The 20,791-nt window shown below is 42.8% G+C and overlaps 1 protein-coding gene across 2 annotated transcripts in view; it reads left to right on the top strand.

Annotated features, from left to right (window-relative positions):
• The window catches only part of CHST13 (carbohydrate sulfotransferase 13), a 104,615-nt gene that overhangs the window by 35,844 nt on the left and 47,980 nt on the right, over positions 1-20,791 (top strand). For both annotated transcript variants that reach the window (XM_009284435.2, XM_009284433.2), the window contains 4 exons: positions 3,653-3,750; positions 6,708-6,730; positions 10,485-11,343; positions 17,172-17,311. The gene's annotated coding sequence lies outside the window, so the exon portion shown is untranslated. The remainder of the gene's footprint in view (positions 1-3,652; positions 3,751-6,707; positions 6,731-10,484; positions 11,344-17,171; positions 17,312-20,791) is intronic.

The raw sequence follows: 20,791 nt of genomic DNA, 5'->3' as shown, positions 1-20,791 counted from the left end.
TAAGGATCCATTTCCTCAGTGCAATTTGTAAGAAAATTAATGAATCCTCTCTTGATAGATATCTTAAAGGTGAATGAGAAAACTGTTGTAATTAACTGTACTACAATGCCTGTCTACAGTGACTGTCCTCAAATCTAGGAAGGCTGTAGACCTGGGAACATGGGCACTGACTGGTGTTGCGTGATGGCAAAGCCTGAATGTTTGCCTATGTATTGGTCCCTTGTCCTCTTTCCCTGACACAATTATTTACCTTGCTCTTCCTTCCTTTCATTTCTATGGGTAAGTCCTTGCCATCTCCTTCCGCTATCTGATAGTTTCCCTGTTGTCCTCTTGCCCATAATGAATAATCCAACAGCAGTATTGCAGTGATAGAGCTCTTTCCCAATGCAGCTTGATCCTGAGAGGATCAGGTACGCCACAGCCGGAGACTTTGAGCTTCCCCTCCACTAACACTTGTGACACTGACTGACCACAGCGTCACGTTGTGGTACCTGGGACACCAGCTTATAAAAAATGTAAAATTAAATAAGGCCACAGATTTGTTAAATTCAGTAACAACAAACGTTGTCCTGCAATACAGATCTCCACGGTGGGTGCAGAGGATGCTGCTGTTAATATGTCTTTAACCACTTTTTACTTCACCAACCAAGAAAGATCAGTATTTTGTAAAGTCGTAGCAATTGACGCGCCATAGCTGAGGGTACTAATTTTCCTGAAGGGGCAAGCCTTTGGCAGATGATTTTCCTGCAGTGCTGCTCAGCAGCCGGGAGGTGGGGCACAGGCTTTGCTGTTTTGTGTTGGCATGCTAACGGCTGCACAGGCCTGATGCTGAACGCTGATCTTGAGGTTTATTAGGTTCAGCGGAGGTAAAGAAGCAGCAGACTGCAGATTAAAGTTGCAAAAGTAAAATACTAGAAAATTAGAGGAGTTTTTAAGATCAAAACTGAAGCTAGTAGTCCAGGAGGTCTCTTGGCACTGCTGGCAAAGGCTCGCACACCCAGGTGGCAGAGATAAAAAATAGGGGAAAACAGAAGAGCAGGGAATTGAACTGAAGCAAATGTCATGTAGCTGTATCTGCCACTGTTTCTGAAACTGTTTGGGGCAGCAATTAACTGGGAGCACTAGGTCGTACAGATTTCAGCTTAAAATATATGTATTTTCTATGTTCACAGCAGGGAGCAGGCAAAATCCAATAGAAAAGCTGGTTGAATATAAGGCGAAACTTACTCATTTACATTTAGGTAAATTAAGATCAAATCCATGGAAGTCCTCTAACAGAGTTACTACGAGTTTATTCTGCTGTAATTGTGAGCAGAGTTATCTCCAGTCTCTGGACAAGCTGTGAGAGACTCAGTCTGAGCTTCATCACATACAGGAGTCACAGTGGTACTTGGCAGCTTGCGGGAGGTTTTAGTTCTAGGTTGATAAACACATAATTGTGACACAATAAAACTTAGAACAACAGTGCTTTGGTACCCATGAAGAATTTTTTCCTTCCCTAAGCTGGTGCCTGGCTTTGGTGCAGTCAGTGCACCTCTCTGTTTAGGAGCACATAGTAAAAGGGGCATTCAGATGTTTGGAAAATTCCATAACTGCCCAGAAATATCTGCTCTGAGGCAGCATTGCTATTAATTTATCAACTATGCCACTAGGTTAGCATATTTATCCACTCCAAATGAACCAAAATTGCTTATTCTGTAGTTTATAAAATTGCATCCTCTGGATGTAATCCCCAAAATACCCTGCAGGTAAAGGTCTGTGCTAACACACGTGGTTAGTAGCATGTCCTAAATAACAATGGACTTGGGATCTTCCCCAGAGAAAGTAGCTGTAGAGGCTTTCACTAACTACATGATGGCACCAGCTCCTAAATATTTGTGTCCAGCATGTTACATGCCACATCTGAGCTGTTCTCAGCCACTGGGATGAAAGTTAATAACAAGACTGCTACAATAGCCAAGGGCTTTATCAATCAGAGGCATCATGAAAAGCCTTCCCCTCTGCCCTCATCCCCCACACCCAAGAATATATAGCTATATTGCACAACTCATCTTAAAACCTGCTGATAATTTACACAATACTTTTGCCTGTCAGAATTAGGCCCTATTAAAAATTACTTATACCCTAGAAATTGTCATCTTCCTCTCCGCCCCCCCCATCTTTCAAGTGAAGAGAATTAACATCCCATTTTCAGTTATCAGTACCATGACGCTAGTCCTGACATTGTTGCTGGTGCTATAAAAGCAGGTCAGTCTCCCTCAGGTTTGAGAACCTAGTCTTTGGGAAGAGTAAGTAAAAGCACTCCTCTAAGTCAGGTAAGGTCCTTCCTTCCCAGCTCACTTATAATTATAATTGCTAACATCTTCCTTTCTTTGTGAGGGCTGCAAATCCAGTTGGGGATCTGGCAAGCTGATCGCTGACAATATCAAATGTTCTCAGAACTCTTAATCGAAGGCAACCCATGAAAGCACCCCGGGGAGCGCTTTATTCTCTGTGTTTAAAAGGACATGAAAGTACAATAGTTCCTTTTATATGGGTACAAAGCAGCCAATTGATCTTGTCAGTTTAATAAATAATACAATTGCTTCCATCAGACACTGTTAATAGACTCCTGTCTGGACTAATGTTGTACAGAATTGTACAAGTACAGAAATGTTATCTACCTCCGTCTGCCCTGGATTAACCACCTCCCCCTTTATCACCTAGAGGCAAAGCTTCCAGCAGTAGTCCCTGAAGGGCATCAGGTCCCCTGATCTTCATCTCTTTCTTTATTTTAATGTGTTTTCTTGGAAGAGATGAGCTAATTTCCTGATGCATCTGTTGTCTGGCTGGCTCCTAGCATTTGTACAGATTCAAAGAAGCTTGAGAATGTAAAATAGGCAGCAGGTTTGGGGGGGTTTTTTGTTTATTTTTTAATCATACACTGTCTATGTAGTCTCAAGATGCAAAATTTGGATCATGCTTTTCAAACATTGCAAAGATGCAGGGAAGCTCAGATGCAGCTTCTTACCTGGGGCATTATGAATATAAGGACCAGACATCAGCAAAATTGATACAAGGCTTTGGTTCAAGAAGCTCACAGCTCAGGGGTTTGGGATGTTTCTGGTTCGGTGCCAGCATAACCAGATCATGCCCTTCCACAGCTTCCCCACTCAGCATTTAAGTGGGTCCTGAGTTTTTGCATTATCAGCACTAATTTTTAGGTGAGCGTTAGATGGGATACAGACACACCAGTGTTCATGGAGGAAGTGCTGGTATCGTTAGCAGAGGCAGATTTAAAAATTTTCATTGTCTTTGTATTGGTTTGTTTTCCCACTTCTTTTCTTTTCTCTGCCACGACATAAAGTGGTTCTGGGTTTTGCAGCTGAGGTATGTGATAAACAGGCAGGAAGAGAATGTACTTGTCATTGGGAATAGGTTTCCAGGGTTTTCAGGACCAGAATGTTATGCTTTGAAGACAGTTAATTTTACAGCGGTTATGAATTTTACATTTTTACATCTTTCTGCCTATATATCTACCTAAATATGTTTATATATGTATGGGGTTTTGTATATATAAAAACATAAAATTATAGGTATGTTTTATATATTTTTTTTTATATATATAAAATATATGTGCACACATATGTATAAATCTAGTCTTTGCTGTCAGAGTCCCCACAGGTTGTTTCCCCAGATGATGAGAGACCGGACATGCCTCTCTGAGTGTCGCTGAGCTCTCCAACTTGGCCTGTCAAAGCAGATATTGCGGTGAGTAAAAAGCTGACTGAATCCCCTTCCTTGTATTTGCAAGAAAAATACCTCTGATCTTAATGCTGGAAACAGTTATTCAATTTTTAATAACATTTTGTTTATCTATAATAACCTGAGTGAATAATGCAATGACCAATGAGTAAAAAGAGCTGTTGTTGACAAGTTATTTAGATTCCCTATACCTTGGTTTTCCCTGCTGTAAAAGGTAGGTAGTGACAGTACCAGAACTCAAAAGGGCATTAGGAGGATAAATGCATGATTTACATTGAGCTGCTCAGGTATTTCAGGTACTGGGACAATATATGACAGACTTGTATCTAAGCAGAGATATTCTGGTTAAGCAATGAGGTCTTACAGCACCAGGAGAAATCAACAGACCTGGGATTCTTTTGGATCAGTGGGGAAAGCAACTTCTGGGAATTGAATGCTTCATCCCAAAAGCCTTTTTCCCTGGATCCCTGTGTGATCAAGTCTGTGCTTGCACGGATATTGCTTTTGAATTGTTGTTGCATTGCTTGCAAGAGAAAACACTCACACTGCTGCCCTCCTACTTAAAGATGAACTCAAATGCTTTTTTATTTTAAATTCAAAACCTAATTAAAATCCAGATTCCTTGGCGAGTTTTAGATATGACTTCAGAAAAAAAAATCAGTCCTTTAAATAATAAAATGTTCGTGTTGAAAATCAGTTTTCTTTACTCCCACATCCATTTTGAATTGAGGCTACTGTGTTTGAAGGGTAAGACCCAATAATGCTTCTGAAGTCAAAATTGGTATTTGAAAGGCAGCTCTGTGCTCTTCTTTGAGTGTTATTGATGCTTTCAGCTGTGGCATGAAAGACCTAGAACTACGATCTCTGGTTTTGGCAAGTCAAGTCATTCAATTCAATTTCAGAACCATGCAGCTGTGAAGCTTTACAGTTTTTGATGTTTAAAAAGGTACGGATTATTTCTGTTCTCTGTGATTTGTGAGCAACCGCTGCTTCTGTTAGCAGACTCAGGAAGAAACCTGTCTGTCTGATGTTCATGGACTGTTACTGATACCTGCGCAAACACCTGAGTAGATATTACACATCTGGCTGGCATCTCTGAGATCAAAGTGCTCTCTGATGCTCTGCTGCCCTTTGAACAGCATTTAATTGGCCATGACACCACATTTTAGGACCTGGGACTGAGTTGTGCCTCCTCAGGTCGCTGGATGAATCCAGTTTAGGTATGTAGGAAACTGGTCAGTGTTCTCAGCCTCCTTTCTAGTGGAGAGAGGGCTGTGTCATTATTCCCATTGCTCCGGTTCTCTTACCTGCAGTGAGTTGTGGTGAAGATGCTGAGTTTGCGGTCCCTGCTCTTTCTTATGGGACATTTCTGCAGGTTGATTGAAGTACATTAGCATGGACTGTTAGGTGGGGATACCCCAGATGTCCTCTGCAGAGAAGATTTCAGGCAGGTCTGGCCAGCCTTCCTGATCTTCCAAGGCATGTGCCAAACTCTTCAAAAACCCAATTCACTGGAGAGCGGAGAATAGCTTACAAGTGACGGATGCTAACCTAGGTATGAAGCTGGGATTTAGGGTGAACGGACAAAGGTGGTCTTGGGAGCTGCTCCTCACCCATCTCCTCCCACGGTGGGAGGGGGAAACTATTTAGCAGCCTTTTGCCAACCAACTTTGCGCTGGTCCTGTCATGGAAGCCCCATTTGCACTGACAAAGAGGCATGGACTAGTCACTGACACTGCCTCTTGCTGGCACTGGTGCCAACTGGCTCAAATCCAGAGCCTAATAGCCTCCTGAACTTAGCGCTGAGCCCAGGCTGAGAGATGAGCCCTGAGCTTGGTGTTCAGTGCCTCACTAATGCAGAGGACTCACCTCCCATCCAGCTTGGACGACGGGCACAACTGGTGCATGGCTGTCAGTCCACCCCAGCAGCTAACTGCAATGCCCTTCATTTCCAGCACTGTAAAACCAGCCTATTCCACGAGCTCACATCTGGGGCCTTCTCCCCAGGGGATTTCGGTTCATGTTCTTTTATTTTCATTAGAAATAGAGGCCATTTGGTTCAGCTGTCTGCCAAAACAAGTGGAGAATTGGAGAGCTGGGATGTGAACGCAGGCTCTGTTCCGCAGTCAAAGCAGGCTCTTCCAGACACTGTTGCCCCTCTACTAAATAATACAGCATTACAAGCGTGTCCGTGTTGGGTTGCTGTGCAGCACACATCTTGCTGCAAAGACAGCAAAGCCAAACTGCTCTTTGCTGTACCAAGGGAGAAGTACAGTGCAGACCTTGCTTGTGGGATAGGGCAGAGAATTGGCCCTGGTTGTTTCCACTATCTACTAGAGGAAAAGGATCTGGCATTGTAGAGAGGGATGTACCAAGTATTCTGTGCAGGAAAAAGAGTATCTGCATGCTAACCACACATGATGGACTGCCCGCTGCTAACCAAAGTGCTGTGTTGCGCATTGTTACTGAGTAGCTCTCTGTGACTCATGACAAGGACGCTGTGCTGAGGGTACTTATTGACTATACAAGAAGCTGCCTAGGTACTTCATAGATAGGTCTGAGATCCAGGTCTCTTCTGTGATGATTTCACAGCCTGGACAGGTGTTGGATGGATGTGTGGCAGGGAGGTGGGGGTGGTCAAAGCAACCTGAGCTGACAGTGGGTGACAGGACACTGACAGCACTCTGCACGCAATGGGTGTGAGGAAGAAGAGGAGGAGGGAGGTGGACATGGGCAGATGTGCACTATGGAAGGGAGAAGGCAAAGTCATCCCGCAGGATGTCACTTCTGAGCGGAAGACTCTGCTAAGGCTCGATTCGGCGGTATGCCGCACACCTGCTGTTTGCAGCCAAGTCTAAAGGCACCAAGGATATCAGTGTCTTGCAAGATTAAACTCTTTGATTCCAATCTCTTTAGCTAGAAAGCACGTTGTTTTATCTAATGCTTGTCTCTGTCTGTTTTAGGCTGTGACGCCTGCTGAGAAAAGGTATGCATAATGAAATGATTAAATCATGCGTTTTCAAATAATCAAAGTCATGCTGTTTCAGCTATGCAGAAATCCTGTTCCTCTTATGAGACATCTAGCCAGATTCAGAATTTCTTTAGGATTTTATATTTCTTAGAAGGACTCTGAATAAAAAGGAGAATCTGGTTAAGGCCAGTTCTGCTCTCCTGTATGCCCAGGGCCAGATATGATCACATTCATATTCTTCTTGTGTCGCTGCAGACAGAAAATAACTTTGCAGTCTGATTTTATGCTCTAAAGAAAATCACTCACACTGTGACAGCACTTCAAAATATTTCAATCCTTATTCTGTATATGCTGCTGGCTATGACTGCAGTGGAGAAAAAAAACACTTCACTGAATCAGTAGTTATGGAAAGGGATAAAGTTTCCAAATCACTTCTTTCCATCTTGATCTTGTAACTAATCCCTCGTCCCTGCTGTACCTCCAGTTTGAGATGTCTCCCCTGTGACTCCTGCACTATTTCAAGCTTTGGCATCCCTGACACATTTAATTGCTCAACACTGCTTAAATATTGTGCATGGTAAGGTCAGATGGTGCTATGTAAGCTGCTACGTATAGAATCACCTCCTGACTGTGGGAAATCTCCCTAGGGAAAGGTACCCTGGAACAGGTAGTGAAGGAAGTGAATCAGAAAGAGCTTTATGGTCAGAGTCCAGAGACTCCTATCCATCCACCAAGGTAAGGTCTCTTCTTAAAAGGATGCTGTCAAGGCTGATTGACCTAAAAAGAAACCTTGTGCGCTTTTTTGAGTGATGGGCATGTATATGTTCCTATGTTCTACTGTTTGGGGTCACTCGTAGGAGCATGTGAGAAACCAGCTGAAAACAAACAGGAATGTTGTTATCAAGGAGGATTCTGACCTCCCAAGGTCATGGAAGTGACAATGAACCAATGGAGGTTAATAGGTCTATTTTAATGAAGGGACTGTATTTACAGGGGAGGTGGCACAGCAAATGCAAGGGAGCTGCACCTTAAGACACTCTTATAGGTTAATTTTTGCAGATCCTAAATACAGCCTCAGGGAGAAGAGCAGTGAACAAGTCCCTCCCTCCCTCATAGTGCCACATTTAGGAAACTGAGTAACAGTTGCAGTCTACCTAAGATGGCAGAGAAATTTAATTGAATAGCAAAATATCAGATCTAGATTTCAAACAGAGGAATTATCTTTTTGGTCCAAGCAGAAGAGTTTAATTTTGACAAAAGGACTTACAAGAACTCATCTGCGTTACCATAATGGAAACTGTCACCACCAGTCTCATTTTTATTATGGAAGTGTTTCTCCAAGAGACTTCAGATCCGCACGTGCAGTTCTCCATCTCAAAACCAAAACATCTCAGACCAAATGACACCTTCAGTTTCAGAGAGCCACAATTCTGTACCTTCAGCAAAGAAAGAGCTAGAGACCATATGGCTGCACTACTGGGATGCCACCGTTGTTCTGCAGATCAGATGTTGAAGACAATGTGGCGATAAGACAGAAGGCATTACTCCAGCAGAAAGCATTAACCAGGGACATTGAAAATGGTAAACCTGAGTAGCTATAAGCAGACAGCAGATGGAGATGAAAGAGAAGGAAATAATCAAATTCTGCATTAAAACAGAGACAGCTTAGACGACTGCTTTCATTTGCATCCATCTTGTAAAATGAATTTGCTAGTTTTAGTCTAGATATGGATTTCCTCAGATGACAAAGTTAAAAAAAAGAAGGCAACAAAAACCAAACAAAGACCCCCCAGCTTAGCAGCAGTGCAGCACAAACCCAGCATTCAAAAAGCAAAGAGCAATTTCTTCTCTCCAGATGAACAAAGCTGGATGGTTATGCTGGTTGCCTTCAGCTTTAAAATGCTGTTGCAGAGCAGAGCTTGACGCTATTCTCTTTTGCTCTGCCCAGTGTGGCTCTTTGGGACCAGACATGATGCTGCCATGGAAAAACCCACCTTGACAGAAGAGTTTGACAGCTATTCACAGATCTCTCACGTGGAGCTTAAAAATTTTCCCAACTAGGAGTTAATGTCACCAGTGCCCACATTCGACCTCTTCCTTGCGGAGTTCTGCCTCATTCTCTTGGCTGCTTTACCTCTTACTTGAACCTAAAAATTTAACCAGCAGCCAAGAGGGAGAGAAGAACTGTGTGGGGTTTAGAGTCTTCAGCACAATCTATTTGAAAAATGTCCATTACTAAAAGGTGTAAAGCCTTTAGCAGTCAAGAGTAGAATGACTTTGTGTAAATAACAAATTATACCAGTCCATATTGATTTTTCTTCTCTGAGCAATTCCCAGATCAAATGTGCTCTTTCTACAAGTCAAAAGGTGATATTTCTAATGGCAGTCACTCCAAACTCTGAAGAGCTAAAACCCAAGTGTTTCTTTCTCTGCTCCATCATTGTTGTAAATAAAAGTATTACACTGAAGACACACCTTACCATTTTGTTGCTGATCCATAAAGCTTACTTTTTAATTAAGGAAAAAGCTTCCCAGGTCCATAAACCAGGCATGGCTATGAAAAGCAATTGCACATTAAAGACATAGTTGTGTGCAGCATTTATCCTCCCAGGCATCCCAAGTGCTCTGATGTATCATGCCCCCTGCTCCCACTCTCTGACCTACAGACTCAACTTCTAGGGGACAGGAGTGCATGAAGTCTGTACTCTTCTCACCAAGTTCGCTCTGCTTGAATCAGACACTAGCATACTTGTGCATACAACATTGACAAGAAATGCAGAGGACAGCGGAGCAAGAGGTGAAAACACCCAAGCCCTTGGGATCAGATGAGCCCACTGTCAAATTGGTACCTCCATTCTTTATGCACTGTTGGGCGTTTAGATTTACTTTCCCCTCCTCCTCCTTGAGGGCTGCCGAGGAGATCCTGCTTCTGCCAAGTGATCAGTGATGTTGCTTGTCTGAGATCCATTGGCAAAGCTGACAGCAGTGATGCCTTCCGCTCTGCGCAGAGGTGCAGGTTGAGAGGAGACCTGGAGTGGGTCCCACAACAAACTTGCAGTAGTGTTGTCTCAAGTAACATTGCACAGCCAAGATGACAGATTTTAGGAAATGAATGAATTTAACATTTATTCATGAGTGCACCCTGGGAGGATTCTTAACATTTTTTTCACTAACAACAACAACAAAATTGGCATTTCAAAATACAGAAAAGATATCAAATACCAAAAGGACATCCTATTGAGGGAGAGGAAATCAAGTTGATTTGACTCCAGAAATCAAAATTGAATAATTTGAATATTTCTCCCTGTACAACTGATACAATCTTTTTTTATTTTTCCAGACAAAAACTACACTTCAATTTTATTTTTTTTTTTTTTTTTTTTTTTTTTTTTTTTTTTTTTTTTTTTTTTTTTTTTTTTTTTTTTTTTTTTTTTTTTTTTTTTTTTTTTTTTTTTTTTTTTTTTTTTTTTTTTTTTTTTTTTTTTTTTTTTTTTTTTTTTTTTTTTTTTTTTTTTTTTTTTTTTTTTTTTTTTTTTTTTTTTTTTTTTTTTTTTTTTTTTTTTTTTTTTTTTTTTTTTTTTTTTTTTTTTTTTTTTTTTTTTTTTTTTTTTTTTTTTTTTTTTTTTTTTTTTTTTTTTTTTTTTTTTTTTTTTTTTTTTTTTTTTTTTTTTTTTTTTTTTTTTTTTTTTTTTTTTTTTTTTTTTTTTTTTTTTTTTTTTTTTTTTTTTTTTTTTTTTTTTTTTTTTTTTTTTTTTTTTTTTTTTAATAGTAATCCAATATCTTGGTCATAAAGGTGAAGTGAATGGTGCTGACTTTCCTTCTTGGACTTTCCTGAGGAAACAAACTTATCAACAGAGGTGATGGTGACCAGACCTGGACTAACAAAGCTCTACTAAGGTACAACATGTTGCCTTAAGCTATGTCAGAGCCCAGCCCACTTTTTTATCTGACCTTAACCTCAAGTCCCTGTACAGAAGCGGTGGCACAGAGCTCTATGATTCCCAGGCTGCCATCAACAGCAGGATTATTGATCAGCCTCAAATGTCCAGGCCCCAGAGTAGAAACCCTTCAATGGGGAGGAAACTCATTTTGAGCAATTCCTCTCTAAGAAGTACAGCTTAACAGCACTGTGTGCTTCTCTTGTGTGTGGCACAAGCCTTTCTGTGCCCCCAAGGTTCCTTCCAGTCTTCTCCTGTTCCACATCTCCCAGCCTTTCTGCACCTGCATCTCTCCTTTGAGTTCCTTCCTTCCCAGCAGGAACTGGGAGGTTTGCACCCACTTTTTCCTGATTCTTGTCAGTATAAGAGATGTCCTAGTTACCAGGTTTTATCTGAATACCAGGCATCCTACATCTGCAGGAAAAAGAGCGCTGCGTGGTTATTTCCCCTGTCTCCGTTAAGTGCATTGTGCCCTTCATATTCAAACAGAGCACTTGATCTTTCTTAGACAATTTATCTCTCTCATTCTTTTCTCTTATATTCTCCCACAGCAAGATCCCAAAAGTTATCTAATAAACATGGATGTTATGACATCCTCCCACAATAACTATAAATATCACACAGGAAACATCACCTAATAAACGATATAATTACTGCAAAGATGAAAACCAGCACTCCTGAAAACACACAGTGAGTTGCTCTTTATCTTGTCATACAAATTATTTCCATTTTTTTCTTGCTTTGCTTTTCAAGCTCTTCTTTTGCCTTATCGCTTGTGATCATGTGCAAGAAATGTGTATCTCCAGGCACAGAAATATAAAGCGCAGTCGTTCTGAGCTGCCACGGGAATGCAGGTCCACCCAGTTAATTTTTTCCCATTGTACTGGGTGGAGTGGCTCTGCAGACACACTCGTATACACGCCCTTTCTTTTTTTGGTACTGTTAATTATTTTAAGCTACTCTTCAGGTTGGTAGCATAGCTTATTACTGTGGAAAATTGGCAGTTTCTCTCCTTCTGTGGTGACTAGTAAGTCATGAAAAGCTTTTTAGCTTGATTTATTCTGACTTCTGCCATGTCTTGCTGATTTATCTATTATGCTCTAAAATAAGGCCAATTAAACCCAGCAGTTAAACCAGACAGACAGAAGGGCATGCATTTCCCTACCCAAAAGGTATTTTTGAAACAAAAAGACACGCTTTAAGCCAGTAAACGGTATCTTTTGCTTTGAACTCAGGACAGGACCATACAATTATCGTTGACTCTGTTGTCACAGGCACATCGCGTTACCACTCCACTTTGCTTTGTTATTACATTCAGTCAAAGCAGTGAAATACAAAGGAGAATGCTGCTCTGTCAAGTGCTCCAAGGATGGGATTGCTGAACGCTGTATTTTAATAATCTGCCTTGTTCACATGAGTCGAGCCAGCCGCAGCCAAAGCGGAGAGCAGTTGTTGGCCAACCAAAACACAGCTGTTGTAGCTCATTTTGAAGTCTACCAGCCTTTCTGCTGTCCCTTTTCAGAGATTAAGCTTAATCTTCTGTAGGCGAGGCTCATGTCACCTTATTCAAGAACAGTTTCACTGACAGCCTTGGAGTTTTTTCCTCTTTGTCTCATCCTTTGTGGTTTTGGCAGGGCAACAGCTTTAATAGAAACGTACCCAGGCAAAAAGCAAAACTGTGTAAAACCTGTGCGGTTCTGCCACACAACCAGCAGCCAGGCCACAGCTGTGCAAGTGGCCAGGGAATTCACAAGCTTTTGGAGGAAAATGCAAGCTGTATGGCATGCTATTAAAACCAAGTAAACCCGACCATTTTGTGTGACTTGAGCCAACGGGCACATGCGCAAAACAGAAGCTGTGTTTAATCTGAGTTTTATTTCCATTTTTTTAGCTTTCTCTGAAACTCAAGTGAAATTAAAGTGTGGGAGAGGAGGCAGTTGTCTAATCCGTATGGATCAAAATTTCATAAAATGCTGAGTTGCAGCAAAATGAAGCAGCTGAGTTTCACCAGCCTGCCTGCCTGCCTCTTTCCATGGCCTCATCTGCATTGTGCAAAAGCCAAATCAGAGTTATAAGTAACTCCACTCCACTGCCAAGAAACTCATCGCATTGGTTTATCCAGAAGGGCTTCTGTACCAAAGATAGCCTCTGGCGTGTGGGTTACGTTTCAGGTCTGCTTTTAGAAGAGAGCTGTTCCAAGAGAAGCTGAATATCTGTCTTCAGGTCTGTGATTATTGTAAAAGCCTGGATTTGAGCTTTTTTTTTACTGCCTGCGTGTCACAGCACTTTTCTAATGACCACTGGTTGCTGCCTCAGTTGAATAAGTTTCCCAGATTAACCAGGAAAAAGAGAAACCCTCCACCCTTGGTTCTTTTTTATTTTATAATTATCTGCTGTTTCTCTAGAGTTGCTCTTTTATCCTTATGTTTTGCTCTTGCCTGGATGTGCCCAGTGCCTTGCAATTAAACCGAAGCGGCTCTATATAGTTCACAATCTAAGATCACATGCTGCAAACCCTTGCTCATTAGAGCAATCCCACCAGAGCAAATAAGGCTGTTTCATATCAGGTCTGCTTTCTTGGTGAAGTTTAGTAGGTTCTGACCTTAAGTTACATGTTTTAAAACATCAGCAAAATGTTCTCTGACTCACTGTTAATAGTATAATTGCTAATGGGATGAGTCTCTAAAAAATAGAACCAAATATGTTTATATAACAATCAGAAAACTTTCATTTCCAAAGGGAAGGAACAGTTGTACTTTCAACATCACTTGTGTTTTGGCCTGGAGGTGTCCTACATGCTGTGCCAAAAAGTAATAATTAAAGGGACATGGTTGACATAAAACTAAATTTATTGAAATTCCTTACCTGTGCTACTTGGCAATGCACTAGGGTGTTCAGAGTGAAGAGTTTTTTAAAATAAGTTTGTTTTGCACCACTTAGGCTCTTTGTTCTTTCTGCAGTGCTCAGTTTTAAGTACAAAATCCATTTTTTCTGGTTTCACTTCTAGTTTGTGTTCGATCACTCAGTGTTTCTGTGCTGTATGTGTTCTGAATTTAAAAGACATCTGCTTCACTTCAGCTGTATCCCCCACTGTCAGTCTTTGCTTCCTCCTGTTATATGCATGCTAAAATATTGCTGGCATGAATATGCAAGGAAAGTAAATGCAAAGCCAGCACCACAGATAATTGCTGATCCTTTTAAAGTGTCCAGACCTCTCATGAGGTCTTTGATGCAGAGGCTGTTAAGCAAAGCAGACTAAGATTTGACTGCTCTCTTTGCAAGCAACAAGAGCAAGCATCTGCAATTACTTTATGAAAACAAGCACTGGTGAGAATTACAAATCAATACATGCAATGTGCTTGGTATATTTTATTTTAATGAAACCCTGCTTCACACAGCATTTGGAGTTTCTCAGCTGCCTTGTTAGATCCCTGGCATCAAGGCACGGTGACAAAGGAGTGAGCCACCTCCTCCGCAGCTGGGATCACGTGGCAGATGCTGCAAGCGACCCTGCAAGTTTTGCTGATTTATTTTTTGGTGTTTCCCCTGAATGGATGGTGTTGCAAGTCATTCACTGGACATCACAACTCATTTGGCAGCCAAGTGTTTGCGAGTAAAATTGCAAGAGATCTGCATTTGAATTAAAAGAAAAAAAAGTATAAAAATGCATAACGCTGAGTCCACAGGCAGGTGTGACCCTTTTGCCAGTGTCAGGTCGGGCCAGACAGGGGCCAAGCTGCGTTAGCATGCAGGTTGGGCTGAGCAGACATGCCCTGTCCAGATGTTGGCACCCTTCCATACCGAGAGAGCCTTGGATGGAGAGGAGGGAGTCGACTCCCACCCCTGTGTTTGTGTGCGGAGGGCTCCAACCCGCAGTGCCGGGCTCAGCGCCACGCTCACGCAGCCCAATGGCTTCTGGCCTGGAGCCGGCTTGCATCTGGCCAGCTAAAAACTCAGCCGGAGGAATTTATATCCATCTGCACCCATGGCCCGTTACTGCTCAGGGTGCAGTTTGAGGTTAAAGCTAAACCAATCCTTTTTCTAGGAACAGTGCCCTGGGCAAGGACTGTCTGATCCAGAAGATTTGATGTTCTCAAGAAAAAAAACACAAAACCTTCTTTACTTCAAAGCCATGCCTTTCCCCCACTTATAGAAGTTATAACAAAAAGGTCTTGTGATCTTACATGGTCAATCACAGCCAAGAGGCTGTGCAATAGCCTGCTCTGTCACTGAACTCCTTGTAACAAGTCCAGAGAGGGGGGGAAACAGCCAAAAAGCAAAATGCCAGCAGAAAGTGTAAGGTCAGCTTGAGTAATATATACTTGATATATTACTTGATATACTTGAGAAAACCACGGCCTGCTCGTAAGGATTGCTCAAGCTGAAATGGAGGATCTGCACACCCAGTTGGTCTCTGCCAGGGAGCCATCCTTTTCTCTGCGACGGCAGCAGGGAGGAGACGACCAAAACAAGGACAGCGCACGCTTCCTAAGATTCAGAAGAGCATTGTGAAATAAATGCTAGAAATATTTAGGTTGTGTAAATGTTCAGTTGGGTCAAAAGCCAACGGAAAGCACTCTGCAAGAGCCAGGCCAGTCCGCCTGACGTGGCTGGCAGTCAGCAGGCTTTGTAATCAGCAGATTAATGACCTCCAGAGAAACATCCCCCTGCTGAGAATTTACCTCTGTCTGATTTCAGCCATACATCTTCTGATGCAGTTCCTCTCAGCTTGGTGTGATCGACCGGCTGGCATGCGTTATACAGGACGTTTAGGGGAACTCATTATAGCCACGGCGCTGAAGAGCTGGCGGCTGGGAGAGGCTCCTGGCAGAGTTGCACTGCTGGGGCGATAAATGCTCCTTCTCCCAAGGCCTGGGTGCTTTGCCGTAGCTGTCTTATGCCTCTTTGGATGTGTTTGGTTCTTTATTTTTGTTTTTTTTTTTTACATCTCTTTCAGCGTTGGTTTGTAATTCTTCAGGGTAACAAGTTTGCTGTTTTTTTCTTCCAGGACTCAGTAATTGCTTGGCTTCTTTCCAGTTGATGCTCCCCATGCACAAAGAGGGAAGTGTGCTCTTCTGTATTAGGGCTTTTATATTCCTTCCCTCAAGTTAAATGAAGAGGGGGTTTGTCTGCATTGTGTTTTGGAAGGGCGGCGGGGGGGAGCCTACAATGCCCATGAGGTTCAAGGGTGAATTTAGACAAAATTACAGGCACACGCAGGGGATGTTTTTGGGAGTATGTGGCGCCTTTGTGGATCTGAGCAGACTTGGCAGCTTAGTGTGGCATCGGTACAGCTGCCGGGGGCTCGGTCCCTCCAGATGCACACAGACGCTCAGCGGGAGAGGCTCCCGCTGTTCGTGGGCAGCTGGGGGGATCGGAGAGCACACTCTGCTCTTGGCTGCTCTTTAAAGAGCAGCATAACCTCTCCACAGATAGAGGTTGTCTTTGTACTAGAAATGGCATTATTCCCTATGTCAGTCAGCAACATCCTGAGCAGGTTTGGACGTGCATACCCTGATATAATAGCCTGAGCTTGATCTGCACTGGACCTGGTCTCCTGCTGCAGTGGGCATCCTTGGGAAAGTGCAGTTTTGGGGGTTAGAGCATTCCCGGCATGGGGAGAAAGCTCGGTGCATCTCTGCAAAATGCTCCTGCTCTCATGATGAAGGTGTGTTCCCCAGGAAGAATGCCTAATTTTCCTGAAATTCAGCCAGTTTCTCTGCAACATTTCATTTCTAATGACCAAATGCATATCCAAGCAGGCTGGCCTGTGTGCTACAATAGAGAACAAAACCACTGTGAGAGCTTGTTTGGATTGAATTGTCCGTGCACACAAGGGAGAACCTGCTAAAATGATAAAAACCCAGGCTATGTACCCATGCTCATGTTTTGCTGCACTGATAACATATTTCCTGGGGCAAGTTGAAGCAAAGTGACAGGTTTACCCTTTACTCTGGAAGTGAACTTAAAGTGAACTTACACTCTGAGATGTGTAAGTAAAAGAACTTGAACAGAACAAAAGAAATTGGATTAGTAAAGGTATCTAGCCGGAGATAAGTTGGCAGGAGTCTAGCTGATTTAACATTAACACCCAGGAAGCATAAAAGGCTGTAAGTTAACCATGAGAGATCATTAACTTTCATCTCTTTTCACCTATGGAAAATTATTTTCCTCCCATTCTTCTGCTTTCTGGCCCCTTTGAATGTAATCAAATGTAACTCAGCTTTTCAATTCAGTGAAACCTTTTATTCCTGCCTGTGTGTGAAACACTTCATACCATAGTGTGGCACTTCATAGTAAATTAAATTAACTCTTCTGTATACTCCTGAACTGTGAGGGACCCTCAATAAATAAAATAAATCTGCAAATAAAGAGAATTTAGTAGAAGGCTGAATGTTTTCCATTCACCTCAGAGACATGGAGATCAGTGTTACCCTCACATGCCTGTGTAGGTATCTGTGTAGGTTCAGCCAGATGCCTGACTTCTCTGCAACTCTCTTTCTCTCCTTTTCCTTCAGAGCAAAACCTGCTGTCTTCTGAAAACATCCTGGAGACAGCGGCTGCAGCTTGCGTGGCTGCTCCAGGCAGTCCCGCATCCCTTCCCATCCGTGCACTGTGCTGCAGGACTCCTCCTCAGCCTTTTCAGGCAATTTTGCAGGTCAGTAAAACAGCCAGAAAACCCTCCAGGTCCATGATACTCACATGGGATGGATGTTCAGCACAAGCCAAGAGCAGGCTGCTTTTGATGGCAGCGTGCAAGCTTGCAGCATGGGGGTTTCCCATGGGTTTCATTTTAGAGGGATCCTCTGTCACAATATGGGGCACTTTTTGGAGTGTGTTTGAAACCATTTGTCTTCCTGCAACATGCGACTGCTGCTGCCCTAACAGGGTGCAGGACAGGCAGGGATCACCTCCCAACACCAACACCCTCAAAAAAGTTATATCTGCTCATCCTCAGAGACTGACCTTCAGCACTGAGCACATGGCTCTGCTGCACCACTAGCCTTCCAGGAAGGTGGGAGAGGGAGACTGGTTTGGTAATAAACCTGGATGTCCCACAGAGAAGATTCTCTAGATGGGGATTAGGAGGGAGCCCAGATTAACTTTTTGGAGTAAACTGCTAGGAATCAAGTTAGCTCGATCCTCTGTTTTGCTCTGCTACTGACTCATTCTTCCATCACAGGCAAGTCACTTCACCTTGATGCAAGGATTAGCGAGAACATGCCTCCAGGAGAAAAGTCTGTCTCATGCCTTTCTAGTAAAGGCTCTCTTTACTTTCTACTTTGTCCATGTTCTGTTGTTGTGGAATTAAACGGAAAGGAACCCGTGGCTACTGGTAGGGCACGGAGCTCCATGTTCTCACCTCATCAGCACACAGGAGTGTTTATGGGGCTCCTACAAAGCTTTCAAGACTCATTGTATGCTTGGCTGTGTACTTTTTGCCATAAAGAGCCATAAATGCGTCATGTTCCCTATGGCATTAACTTGTCTGGCAACATGGCCTCTTCTGAATCAAGTATTTTTACAGTGGCATCACTAAAACCCTTTTGGAGCTTGCCATGAAGCATTGAGTACCCCCTTTCCAAAGCAGAAGTGTGGGGGGAAACTGCTGACACCCCTGGGCCAGTGAGCTTTCCTCCTGCCTGTGCTGGCTTTGGGAAGTTCTGCTGAATGTGTGAGCAGAGCTCTGCATTCACAGCTGCTTCCCTTTTGGTTTTACACAGGACTTGTGCAATATGGTAAACTGGGAACAGAGCTTGTCAGTGAGTGTGGCTTTGGGGGACTGCTGTTACTTTGACGAGATGCTTGGGGGGACTCTCTTTTGCACATCTTTTTGATGTGCTTGAATACAAGTCTGATCCCAAAGGGATGCAAAGATCCATCCCAGTGAGTCTTTAGGGTTCTTCGTGTTTGAAGTTACTTGGACAATTTACCTGTCTTGCTTAGGTAATAGCTATAGTATTTCCGTAGAATCTGGTTGAAGAATTTAAATTCAAAACCCAGGATGCTGTCATTATACTAACCTCTTTTTACGCAACTGTCAATCCAACTTGTAGGCTGGTGCACCCACTGTGTGCTCCTTCTGCGCACCACTGCTTTCCATCATCTCCTCCTCTAACCTCAGTCCCCTATGCAGCTCTGCCTACATCTTTATACAAACTATACCCACACTTTCATCCTCAAGTTTCTAATGCAGAAAAGCCACAGTACCTGTCTACCGACCCAGCGGTGTCCCTGATGTTTCTACTCCTGGCCTCTGTGTTGGAATGGATAATAAAAATGCTGCTCATTTCATCTTTATTAGGCTTTTCAAAAAGGCTTGGAAAATGAGATGCTGTCTATCTGAGGGGGTCTCAAAATTCATAGACTCAGTTAACTGCATGGATTAGAAACCACCTGGAGGGCTTTTTTTTGATCTGTGAAAATTTAAATTCAGCAACCAGTGTTTCCTCTGCAAGAGAGGGTGAAATTACCACCTCTCGACTCCAAGGAAAAAGCTGCTTTCCCTGACTTCCTTATAATGCTTTAGGTGTTAGCGATTAACAGTATCAGCCTTCATTTCTGTCTTTGTCATCGCAATACTAGATTTTGTGCGTATGGTAAGTGATGCAGGTACACCACCTATTGTTAAAATAGACTAGCACTTCCAGCAACAATAATTCATTTCAGCTGCTTAACGTTTTGCCAAATTGCAACTATTTGGGTTGAAACTTCCCAACCAGAGAGTGTCTGCTTCATGCTGATTAATTTGCTTTAATTTTCAGCAAAAATGTTTCAGCTGTTCTACGACCAATATTAAGGAGATGTATTATTGAATGTTGTTCTTACTACTTACTGGGTTATGGTAGAAGTTTTTCTCCTTTTTGTAAAAGAGATTCAACCACCCACACGTGTTGGACTTGAAACTTGTCATGCCTTGGATGTGCTTTCTGGTGTCAGGCAGGTCTGTCCTGAGAGCCAGTATGAAACAAATGTTAAAATCACAGCCCATTTCGTTGCCTCCTGTTACAGTTTGTTTCCTGCATAACTTGCTTTCCCTGCTCCTGTCCTCTCTCCCACCATCCAAGCCGAGTAGCTCGCTGCTGTCCCCTCTCTCCCTCTCTTCACCAAATCCATGTGGGGTCTCATTTCCCCTTCTTCTCTGTGTGGCAGGGCTGAATTCTTGCAATTCTTGCCTCCTGAACTGGGGGATAGTGGTAGGAGAGCATCTCACGTGGTCAGATGTACCTTTTTGCCCTCCCTGAAGTCGTCAAATGGGCTGATTTTAGTTGATTGTATGCATCTGGATAATCACATTTTGAACATTTCCCAGTTGTTACAACCCCTCTGGAGTCAGCCACCAGAACTGGGAGATGACATTGCCTTTCCCTCTTTCTCAATATCTTCCCTGGCTGCCAGGTTCATTCTTGTCTCAGAGTACCGTTCTGGCACCTGCCTCTACCCAGGTGTGTGTAGGGGTCCTGGGAACCGGGGTAATTCAGGTGCAGATTTGGTACCAACTCCTGTACTGTCAGAAATGGCACCTTCCGCATCTGGAGAGGGTTTGGACACTGATCCCCGGGGACATGCTAAGTGGGTTCCTTCAGGTTTCTTCAGATTGATGATTGATTTTGCAGCCAAAATTCTGGAGGGCAGGCAGGTGGAAGGGCTTTTTGGACAAGGAGAAAAACAGATCTCTGAAGCTAGGTAAGGAAAGATTTACCCCCTATTTTGCACTTAATATGATTTAAAGTTGGCAAGAAAGACTTGATACAGGAGAACAGAGGTATTCACATCTGTCACTGCACCTAAAGGGGGCTTTCTCTGAGTGCAGCTCAGAAAGTCAGGTGCATTTGCTTTCACTGCCGTTGGATCTTTCACAAAGTACTGTTTTTAAAGCATTTGGTTCCCCAGCAGGATTTCCCGCTCTGGTTTCCATGAGATTAATTGTTTCAAAAGCTGGAGTGGATGGAAAGATTTGTTGGCTATGTCCATACAGAAATACCACCACTTCTCTGTGCAGGAAAAGCTGATACTTTTAGCACTGCCATGTGTTCCTGTACAGTCTAATATTTCACTCAGCTGTTACATATTCTTACTTTATTCAGCCATTATTTAACACATTAAGGAAGCACATGAAGTGGTTTCATGTTGCTAT

Source organism: Aptenodytes forsteri, unplaced genomic scaffold (assembly GCF_000699145.1).
Source record: "Aptenodytes forsteri isolate BGI_AS27 unplaced genomic scaffold, ASM69914v1 Scaffold53, whole genome shotgun sequence".
Lineage (NCBI taxonomy): Eukaryota > Metazoa > Chordata > Aves > Sphenisciformes > Spheniscidae > Aptenodytes > Aptenodytes forsteri.
This window is presented reverse-complemented; position numbering and strand designations above follow the sequence as displayed.